This window comes from Carassius gibelio, chromosome B7, assembly GCF_023724105.1.
Source record: "Carassius gibelio isolate Cgi1373 ecotype wild population from Czech Republic chromosome B7, carGib1.2-hapl.c, whole genome shotgun sequence".
Taxonomy (NCBI): Eukaryota; Metazoa; Chordata; class Actinopteri; order Cypriniformes; family Cyprinidae; genus Carassius; species Carassius gibelio.
In genome coordinates, this window is record NC_068402.1 from 39,954,741 (window position 1) to 39,966,043 (window position 11,303).

Genomic DNA, 11,303 nt, shown 5'->3' on the forward strand with positions numbered 1-11,303 from the left:
TCACTAAAGCAGCCAAACTTTACAGACAAACTTGAGCCTCTGTCACCCGGCCCTGTAGACTGGAGAACAGGTGTGTAAGCAGAGCTTCATGTAGGTGTAGTATAGCTCATGTCACCGTGTATCACCTGTTTACTCAGTGTATGACACCAGCCGGTCATGAACTGTACAGGTTTCCTGCACACTGTCCTCTACTGTGGGGGGAATATTTAGGCTGCATTGTCCAAGCCCCATATGTATTTTCTAATTGTAATTTTTTCTAAAAGACTGAGAAACGACACCATGGTGGAGGAAGGGGCCAGATGTTCACCGGGGTGCAGGAAGCTGCCATTGTTAACTTAAAAAATCAGATTACGAGACTTCATCCAAGACAACACCTTATTCAACAACATTCAACGAGTCAGTCTGTCCACATTGGCACGATCAAACTCCCTGCTGCCATTACATTAACACACACATGCCATATGTGACGTCTGTTTTTATATTCTTTATCAACCGTTTTAATATTGCTTGTATTAACTAGCCAGTAGACATATGAATGTTTATTCATAACCACACTGAAAATCAGTAAATGGGTCATTATACGAAAACGTGCCATTTCCCACTTTTAATGTTTGATTTTCAAATTTCTGTTTTGAAAATCTTTAAGCCCCTTTTTGGATTAAGTAGATCCTTACCTCTCAGGAAAATGTGCCGTGCCATCTCAGGCTATCTTATTTTTTTCATTTTTTTCATTTAACTAATTTAAATGTGTGTTTTTGGTCAACCCTGTTACCAACATATTAATTACTTTTTGAAAAGGTTTTAAATACATGTATAGAACAAATCTGATATACTGTGGAAGATATACTCCCCCTTGTTACATTAAGAGAATTGAGAATATTGAAAGTTTTATTTTTTTAAGGGGATGAATACGTTCATTTCCAAATTACACTCTCCAAGCATCTTCTGTTTTAAGAAAAATGTATGGAAACAAAAATTAAACACCTCAATTCAATTTTGAGTGGATTATTAGCCTCTCTTACTAAACATTTACAATTAATTGATTACATTTTTATTTACATTTTTTAAGTTATATTAGAATATTATACAAGTAACAGGGTTGACACATCAGTTACAGGGTTGACAACAGCTACCGTATTGATTATACTGCTTGTTTGAGTTACAATTATGGTTGTAATGGAGTCTTAATTGGACATTCATAAACCTTTAATTCAACATGACTAATCAGCATATTATGTAGACGGCTCTATTGAGATATTTTAGCATAAAAATGATGAAAAACCGAAACTTATTTGTTTGCATGAACTTTAACTTTAAAATGTTTTAACTGTTGCCCCGCCTTCTACTTCTCAAACCTCATACTTTCTATGATATTGTGCTGAGAAAACACAGATTTACCCATTCTGTGTTGGTAGTGGCATGTACCACAGTTTGCTTTGCCAATTGAGAAACTTGATTGGTAAACGGTTTGCCAGAATATACCCTGACCCAGATCTATCCCGTTAGTGAAGCATTGGTTTCCACACTGGTTTCATTAAATAAATAAATAAAGGAAATTATTATTTTAAAAGATTCACGAATTAGAATCATCTGTTCACAAATTGGATAGTGAACTTGCATTACCGAGCCAAAGATGATACTGAACATTTCGAATGAATAAAGAAGTTCATCTGTAAACCACATAAAGCTATTGTTTGACTTCATAAACCTTTATTTTATGCATGCTTCGTATGGATCTGTTGACTGAATGCATAGTGTGATTTCTAGGAGAATGTTTGTGTCGTTATGTGCTTGTAACGGGAAAAAATCAGTCGCGGTATTGTTTGAAATCCCCAAACTTAAATATTAAATTAATAAATTACATCAAAATAAAAGTAATCACTGGTAATCTAAAATAGTTTTCAGATGTTACTGTAATCTGATTACCCCTTATTTAAAATGTAATTTTAACGAAATACAGTTACTCATATTTTGTATTTTACATACGTAACGCTGTTACTTGTATTTCGTTACACCCCAGCCCTGATTATTTATGATTGTGTAGCATACTGTAAATGTAAGTAGTTCACATGCCATCAAATAATCATACAAGTCACACAAGCTTGATTTATTTTTTGACAAGAAAACTTTTTCAAACTATTTGGATGGAGTGCATGTATGGAGAGTATCCCAAATGCAAACTGAAAAGCTTGTTAATTTATTGACTTCTCATGATAAAAAAAATAATGACTTTTGATTTATAAAGCACATTTATAAAACCCAATGCACTTGTGTGTATCAGTATAGATCAGTAACCTCAACATATTTTAGCCTATCTATCAGTAGAATAAATAAAAAAACATGATTTTTAGGGATAAAAACTGTAAAAACATGTATATTATGTATACTATTTGTAAGAAAAGTATGTCTGTTAAAATTCTCAGTCATCCAGGTCATAGCTATCCAAGAAGGGTTGGCTCAGGGGTGACAACCCCACAGAGGTTAAATGCCTGGCACTCCCCATCAGTCATTTAGAAATGAAGAAACCCCTTGGATGAGAGGCAATAGCTTCAAATATGGACGTACCTAGTCCAGTTGCCCTTGATTTAACCCTTCTTGTGTATACAACATGGGTAAGACACACAAAAGCGTACTTGGGTCAACCCTCTTACCCTGGAATGGTTACAGGGTTGACGGTAACAGGGTTGACGAAAAAGGTTATTGCCGGCCATTACTAGCCATGAGGTATAGGTAATGACACTACATTACGTGCCTTAATGAGAGGCTTAAATATTATCATATATGTAAATTTTTAAATATGTACAAAAAACTTTTTAACATATGCTTTTCTGGTAACAGGGCTGACACAATGAGCGTGTCCCTGTCTTTCAGACATTACATAACCTCAAAGAAAATTCATTAAAAAGAAGAGAACACTTACTTGTCTTCTACCATCAACTTCATGAAAGTCAGATAATGTCACTTCCTGGAACTGATGCAACTTTTGGAACAGTCCATTATCTTTAAAGAGGTGTTTTTATAAAAAGTAACAGGGTTGACGAGAACCTAGGGACCCGACTAAATTGTGTGTTTTTTTATTTTATTTGACACGTTAAGAATAAAATCCATTTATGACTAATGAACTGACACTTAAGGCTTTATACAAGTATATGTTTTTTTATGATAGTTTGACTTTTTTGGCCTCGATAGCAAGTAGAAGTAGAAAAATCTTACTGAGGGACAGGCCATTTTCAACATTTCTTCAAGATGCTTTTTACAAAAATGTGATTAAAATCCTTTAAAAACCAAAGAAACAGAAAATAATTTATTCTTATATTATGAGACATTATGGAAACTAAAATATAAAATATTCTATTTCTTTTATGTTTTATTAAGATTTACAGAGCTTTTTTTTCCTGAGGGACATAAAATGGCACGTTTTCGTATAATGACCCAAATAGTGTTAGCTGATGCTAACTGTCTAGCTAACAAGCTGGTGCTAAGTTGAGGTCATTTTTAGATATAAAGTCCAAATGTTTTTATTCATCCATCTAGATAGATTACATCTGAGTGAAACAGAAATTATATGATGCTCAGAACATGGTAACTACCGTAATTATCAAAGAGGGAAGTGTTTTTACACCACAGACAAGGTTTGAGAAGGACAAAATCATTGTGCCTGTAAACTCACTGTATCCCTGATCAATTTCTTACCAAACCAAAGAAAATCTGACGCCTCCAAACCTCAGACAGAGCTTTACATGATATGTAGACACATTAGACATGTTGAGACGATTTCTCTTCTGAAAACTGCAACTTTAACTTCTAAAAACTCTGGATACAAGTGCATCAAGTGTCAGCTAACTGTGCGATCGTGATATTGTGATTTTGCTGTGAGATATAGGAATCTGCCCAAATGTCCAGGAGGCAGCGTGTCTCTGTGCAGCTCCAGGTTGAACACGGCTCATGTTTCAGTGGCTAGCAGATGTAGCGAACACCTTTCCCTGAAGAGGACTCCATCTACAGGAGCCTGTTAACTCATGAGGTGCGGTGCTTTCTGCAGTTGGGTCGGACTGAGGTCTGATCATATTCACACTATCAGTGTTTGGGGTAACGAGTTACAAAGTAATAGAATACAGTAACTACATTACTTTTTTTGGGGTAACGAAAGAAGTACTTTAACCTTTAGGGTAAAGTAAGGCATTACACTAATAATATTGGTAACTACACTACTTTACTAGACTATAGGAACACGCTTTCCTGCGTTACACAAGCCGTGTTTGCATGTGTGTAAAGCTCTGGGCTGGGTTTCCAGATAAAGAGTGATCTTAGCGCTTAAGAGTGTTTTCTAAGAGTAATTTTACGATCGTTCGTTATTGTTTGACGTGTGTTTCCCAACATTGCACGTAAAGCAATCGCACATCTGTGCTTCGAGTGCTACGTAGGAGTCGCTCTCCGTTTGTCAGGTGCTGAAATCTCATCTTACAGACGGTTTCATCTGGCGCTAAGTTAACTTCCGCTCTGTGTTGTGTATATGGGTCTGGCTGCGGTGCCTTCTACAAACACAGCTGAAGTCAAGGTGATGAGTAAACTGATGATGGGCTCAGGCGGTTGGGATGTGGGATGTGTTTCCATACATTTATTTATTTGTGGAGACTCGCTACGAATTTAAAACTAAACGATTTTCCAAAAGGCTTCGTTGAATAAACATGAGCACATACTGCACGTTTAATAATAATAATAATGATTCCTTACATTTATGTTTAAATATCAAAACGAGGCACAGGTGTTTTCTATCCCTGTATTTCTGAAGGAAGATGTGTATGTGATACGCCTGATAAAGCAGTGTTTGTGAGCTCAGCGCTGCTCTGTTTACAGCTGTTACCATGGAAACCCCTGTTTCTCACGCTTTAAAGCATCTCCTGCTTAACATTTCTTCCATGATTTATTTTTTATAGTAAATCCCCTTTGTTTACCAAAAAAAAAAGTTTGCTTAATTTTCAATATTTACAAGAAAATCTAAATAAATGTTTTATGGTGTGATTTGATAACTAGAAAAATGTAAATACACAACAGAATTTCTGAGGAAAAAAAAAAAAAAAAAAAACATTTCATAAGGCTATTTTTTTTTTAATGAATAAATGAAGTTGTTTTTATGCATTTAAATAATTACACATGCTAAAAAAATCAAACATATGGTGAAGAAAAAAGAAAACATTTCATAGAGCTCTAAACATGTAATTATTATTATTTTTTGTTTACATTTTTTAATAAATTGCTGTGAAAATGTATAAGTGCTATGATTTAAATTATTTAGACATGCTTTTTGATTAATACAATTAAATTGAACCATTAAAAAGGAGTTGAGAAAAAATAAAATAGAAAAAAATGGAATCCAGAAAAATTAAAAAGGAAAATGGAATTTAGATAAAATTCCCTAAAAAAATGTAATAAAGTAAAGTAATAAGTAGTGAAGTTACTTTTCAAATGCAGTAACCAGTAAAGTAATCTCATTACAATTTACAGAAGTAACTAGCAACTAATTAAATTGTTTGAGTAACTACCCACTGCACACTGTAGATGAAGCGCACCAGAGTCTGTGTGGAAGCACCTCTTCAGCTGGTCTCGGATCAGTTGTTTGGTGCGCACAGAGAGGGACTGGCCCCTCTTCAGCTGGTCTCGGATCAGTTGTTTGGTGCGCACAGAGAGGGACTGACACCTCTTCAGCTGGTCTCGGATCAGTTGTTTGGTGCGCACCAGAGAGGGACTGGCACCTCTTCAGCTGGTCTCGGATCAGTTGTTTGGTGCGCACCAGAGAGGGACTGGCACCTCTTCAGCTGGTCTCGGATCAGTTGTTTGGTGCGCACCAGAGAGGGACTGGCACCTCTTCAGCTGGTCTCGGATCAGTTGTTTGGTGCGCACCAGAGAGGGACTGGCACCTCTTCAGCTGGTCTCGGATCAGTTGTTTGGTGCGCACAGAGAGGGACTGGCACCTCTTCAGCTGGTCTCGGATCAGTTGTTTGGTGCGCACCAGAGAGGGACTGGCACCTCTTCAGCTGGTCTCGGATCAGTTGTTTGGTGCGCACAGAGAGGGACTGGCCCCTCTTCAGCTGGTCTCGGATCAGTTGTTTGGTGCGCACAGAGAGGGACTGGCACCTCTTCAGCTGGTCTCGGATCAGTTGTTTGGTGCGCACAGAGAGGGACTGGCACCTCTTCAGCTGGTCTCGGATCAGTTGTTTGGTGCGCACAGAGAGGGACTGGCACCTCTTCAGCTGGTCTCGGATCAGTTGTTTGGTGCGCACAGAGAGGGACTGGCACCTCTTCAGCTGGTCTCGGATCAGTTGTTTGGTGCGCACCAGAGAGGGACTGGCACCTCTTCAGCTGGTCTCGGATCAGTTGTTTGGTGCGCACAGAGAGGGACTGACACCTCTTCAGCTGGTCTCGGATCAGTTGTTTGGTGCGCACAGAGAGGGACTGACACCTCTTCAGCTGGTCTCGGATCAGTTGTTTGGTGCGCACAGAGAGGGACTGGCACCTCTTCAGCTGGTCTCGGATCAGTTGTTTGGTGCGCACAGAGAGGGACTGGCACCTCTTCAGCTGGTCTCGGATCAGTTGTTTGGTGCGCACAGAGAGGGACTGACACCTCTTCAGCTGGTCTCGGATCAGTTGTTTGGTGCGCACAGAGAGGGACTGACACCTCTTCAGCTGGTCTCGGATCAGTTGTTTGGTGCGCACCAGAGAGGGACTGACACCTCTTCAGCTGGTCTCGGATCAGTTGTTTGGTGCGCACCAGAGAGGGACTGGCACCTCTTCAGCTGGTCTCGGATCAGTTGTTTGGTGCGCACCAGAGAGGGACTGACACCTCTTCAGCTGGTCTCGGATCAGTTGTTTGGTGCGCACCAGAGAGGGACTGGCACCTCTTCAGCTGGTCTCGGATCAGTTGTTTGGTGCGCACAGAGAGGGACTGGCCCCTCTTCAGCTGGTCTCGGATCAGTTGTTTGGTGCGCACCAGAGAGGGACTGGCCCCTCTTCAGCTGGTCTCGGATCAGTTGTTTGGTGCGCACCAGAGAGGGACTGGCCCCTCTTCAGCTGGTCTCGGATCAGTTGTTTGGTGCGCACAGAGAGGGACTGACACCTCTTCAGCTGGTCTCGGATCAGTTGTTTGGTGCGCACAGAGAGGGACTGGCACCTCTTCAGCTGGTCTCGGATCAGTTGTTTGGTGCGCACCAGAGAGGGACTGGCACCTCTTCAGCTGGTCTCGGATCAGTTGTTTGGTGCGCACAGAGAGGGACTGGCACCTCTTCAGCTGGTCTCGGATCAGTTGTTTGGTGCGCACCAGAGAGGGACTGGCACCTCTTCAGCTGGTCTCGGATCAGTTGTTTGGTGCGCACAGAGAGGGACTGGCACCTCTTCAGCTGGTCTCGGATCAGTTGTTTGGTGCGCACAGAGAGGGACTGGCACCTCTTCAGCTGGTCTCGGATCAGTTGTTTGGTGCGCACCAGAGAGGGACTGGCCCCTCTTCAGCTGGTCTCGGATCAGTTGTTTGGTGCGCACAGAGAGGGACTGGCCCCTCTTCAGCTGGTCTCGGATCAGTTGTTTGGTGCGCACCAGAGAGGGACTGGCCCCTCTTCAGCTGGTCTCGGATCAGTTGTTTGGTGCGCACCAGAGAGGGACTGGCACCTCTTCAGCTGGTCTCGGATCAGTTGTTTGGTGCGCACAGAGAGGGACTGGCACCTCTTCAGCTGGTCTCGGATCAGTTGTTTGGTGCGCACCAGAGAGGGACTGGCCCCTCTTCAGCTGGTCTCGGATCAGTTGTTTGGTGCGCACAGAGAGGGACTGACACCTCTTCAGCTGGTCTCGGATCAGTTGTTTGGTGCGCACCAGAGAGGGACTGCTGTATTCACACCTGACACAAACATCTGCACCAAAGAGTGAAACAAACCAGGTAATCTCAGAATAACCTCACAAGAGCTGTGAATACACAGGGTTTCCTACAGAAATACGGGATGTGTTGTTGGTAATACCAACCGGCTTACTTTGAGTATTTATGATTGTATTTATTTTTTTATTTATTTGTAAATGAGTAAAAAGAGTTAATTGTTGAATGTTAATGAGTGTTTGGATAATGTTATGAAATCTTGCGCAGGATTCATTCTTGGCATTTGAGCCCTGAAGTGTTTCACATTTAAATCATGTGAGGAAGATAATCCACACACACACACACACACACACACTCTCTCTCTCTCTCTCTCTCTCTCTCTCTCTCTCTCTCTCTCCCTCTCTCCCTCTCTCACACACACACACACACACACACAGTGTATCATGTGATGGTTGAATCTCAGTTAATTCTGCCTTCAGTCAAATATCACCACACACACACACACACACACACACACACACACACACACACACACACACACACACACACACACACACACACTCATCATGTGAGTAGATGTGACTGCTGAGTTAATCCTGTTCTCAGTTCAACTCTGTGAACTCTACAGAAACTCAATGGTTTGTCAGTGTTTCCTCTAGGTTAACATCTTTTTTTTTTTTTGTATATATATATATATATATTTCTCGTCATGAATTGTCGTTACCAAGTTCTCTGGTTTAGCATTTCTAATCATTTAAATGCATAAAATCAAGTTAATTTATTTACATTTATTCTGAAGATATGAATTAAATATGATTGAAAATAATAGTTTTTGTTTCTCCAAAATTCTTTATTGTGTATTTATTTCTGCTCATCAAATTAAGGCAATGTATCTTTTAAAATTAAACAAATTTATTTTGTGGTAAACAAAGGAGAATTACCAATAACTATAAAACAGAAGAAATGTTGTGTCATTTCAAATTAAACTTTTAATAATTGTACTAGTAGTACTGATAGTGTTAATATAGTGTTCTATTAAACAATATCTCTGTCACAGTGTTTTCAAGTAAAAAACGAACTGTTATATTAAAAATTCACGGTTGAATATCTGTGTGATATGAGGCTAGTTTTACTCAACTGAAATGGTAAAATGTTGTTCATGTATACACAAGTGCTGAATAAAAAAGGTTACACTGAGCGCGACACACTTAGGGCATTTACGTTTAATCGAGACTCTCAACAGTCCCCCAGTAAAACTCACAGTCCAGGGGCTAGAGAGGATGTTACTGGGGTCGTTTCAACCCACGGATCTGAAAAACAACCCGTGGCAACACTGTCTGTGTGTGTGTGTGTGTGTGTGTGTCTGTGTGTGTGTGTGTGTGTGTGTGTGTGTGTGTGTGTGTGTGTGTGTGTGTGTGTGTGTGTGTGTGTGAGAGAGAGAGAGAGAGAGAGAGAGAGTTTTATCGGGGGACTACAGGCCTGTGGCTCTAACGTCTGTAGTCATGAAGTCTGTTGAAACACTAGTGCTGACCCACCTGAAGGACATCACTGGACCCTTGCTGGATCCTCTTCAGGGTTAGGAAACAGGTCTGTGGACGATGCAGTAAACATTGGACTGCATTATGTACTGCAACACCTAGACAGACCGGGGACTTATGTGAGGATCCTGTTTGTGGACTTCAGCTCGGCCTTCAACACGATCATCCCAAACCTCCTCCTGCCCAAACTAAATCAGCTCTCCGTGCCCACCTCCGTCTGTCAGTGGATCAACAGCTTCCTGACAGACAGGCAGCAGCTAGTGAGGCTGGGAAAATACACATCCAGCACCCGTACAATCAGCACCGGAGCTCCCCAGGGCTGTGTTCTCTCCCCACTGCTCTTCTCCCTGTACACTAATGATTGCACATCTAAGGACCCCTCTGTCAAGCTCCTGAAGTTTAAGTGACGTGCACTTAACTCACTTAACTTAACTTGACGTCCATTATCTCTCAGGACCTGAAGTGGGACATTCACATTGACTCCATTGTGAAAAAGGCCCAGCAGAGGTTGTACTTCCTTCGCCAGCTGAGGAAGTTTAACCTGCCACAGGAGCTGCTGAAACAGTTCTACTCCACCATCATTGAATCCATCCTCTGCACTTCAGTAACTGTCTGGTTCAGCTCAGCTTCTAAATCTGACCTCAGAAGACTACAGAGGGTAGTCCGGACTGCTGAGCGAATCATCGGTTCAACCCTCTCATCTATTCAAGAACTGTACTTATCCAGAGTGAGAAAAAGGGCTGTCAAAATCACTCTGGACCCCTCACATCCAGCACACTCCCTCTCTGAACTGTTTCCATCTGGTCGACGCTACAGAGCACTGAGCACTAGAACGACCAGACACAGGACCAGTTTCTTCCCTCAGGCAATCCATCTTATGAACAGCTGATAATAACGACGAACACACTACACTATTTATACACACATACACTTATTTATCTAACACACATACTTAGTGTACACTTCAAATTTGCACATAATATACATGTACATACAATTTGTATATTTTGGGTCTATTATTATACCTCCCTGGACCTGTACCTCATCCCCAGCCGTGATCTGGATCTGTACTTCCACCTCAGCCTCCACTAACATCAGTCTACACCGCAGCGGCTGAGACCCCAGGAACAGTACCTTGCACCACAGGGCCCTCTCTCCTGGGACCAACATCAGCACAACCACAGAAGACCCCGAGCAGCTCCAGCGAGGAACGACAGTATCTCAGCGGAGCAGCAGCCCGGTCCACAGCTACACCGGCCCGAACAGCAGGAGCAGAGGGGTTACACCACTGCCCTAAAAGAGCCAAACCACAGATTTGCTCAGATTTATATACACACGGCTTATATACACACAGTAGTAGCGAGTATAAGACATACTATATATATATACATACACACAGCACAGACCAAAAAAAAATTGTAGATTCACACTGAAGGCATCAAAACTATGAATTAACACATGTGGAATTATATACATAACAAAAAAGTGTGAAACAACTGAAGAGATGTCATATTCTAGGTTCTCCAAAGTAGCCACCTTTTGCTTTGATTACTGCTTTGCACACTCTTGGCATTCTCTTGATGAGCTTCAAGAGGTAGTCACCTGAAATGGTCTTCAACAGTCTTGAAGGAGTTCCCCGAGAGATGCTTAGCACTTGTTGGCCCTTTTGCCTTCTGTCTGCGGTCCAGCTCACCCCTAAACCATCTGGATTGGGTTCAGGTCCGGTGACTGTGGAGGCCAGGTCATCACTCTCCTTCTTGATCAAATAGCCCTTGATGCCTTCAGTGTGACTCTACAATCTTCATAGTCATGAAAATAAAGAAAACTCTTTGTATGAGAAGGTGTGTCCAAACTTTGGGTCTGTAATATATATATATATATATATATACATATAGTGGGTACATAAA

At 41.5% G+C, this 11,303-nt stretch overlaps 2 protein-coding genes across 3 annotated transcripts in view; both read right to left on the reverse strand.

Annotated features, from left to right (window-relative positions):
* Positions 1-11,303, reverse strand: part of LOC127962387 (histone H2B) — a 966,021-nt gene that overhangs the window by 204,310 nt on the left and 750,408 nt on the right. The window lies entirely within an intron of this gene.
* Positions 1-11,303, reverse strand: part of LOC127962369 (histone H3-like) — a 931,300-nt gene that overhangs the window by 202,862 nt on the left and 717,135 nt on the right. The gene's annotated exons all lie outside the window — the stretch shown is intronic.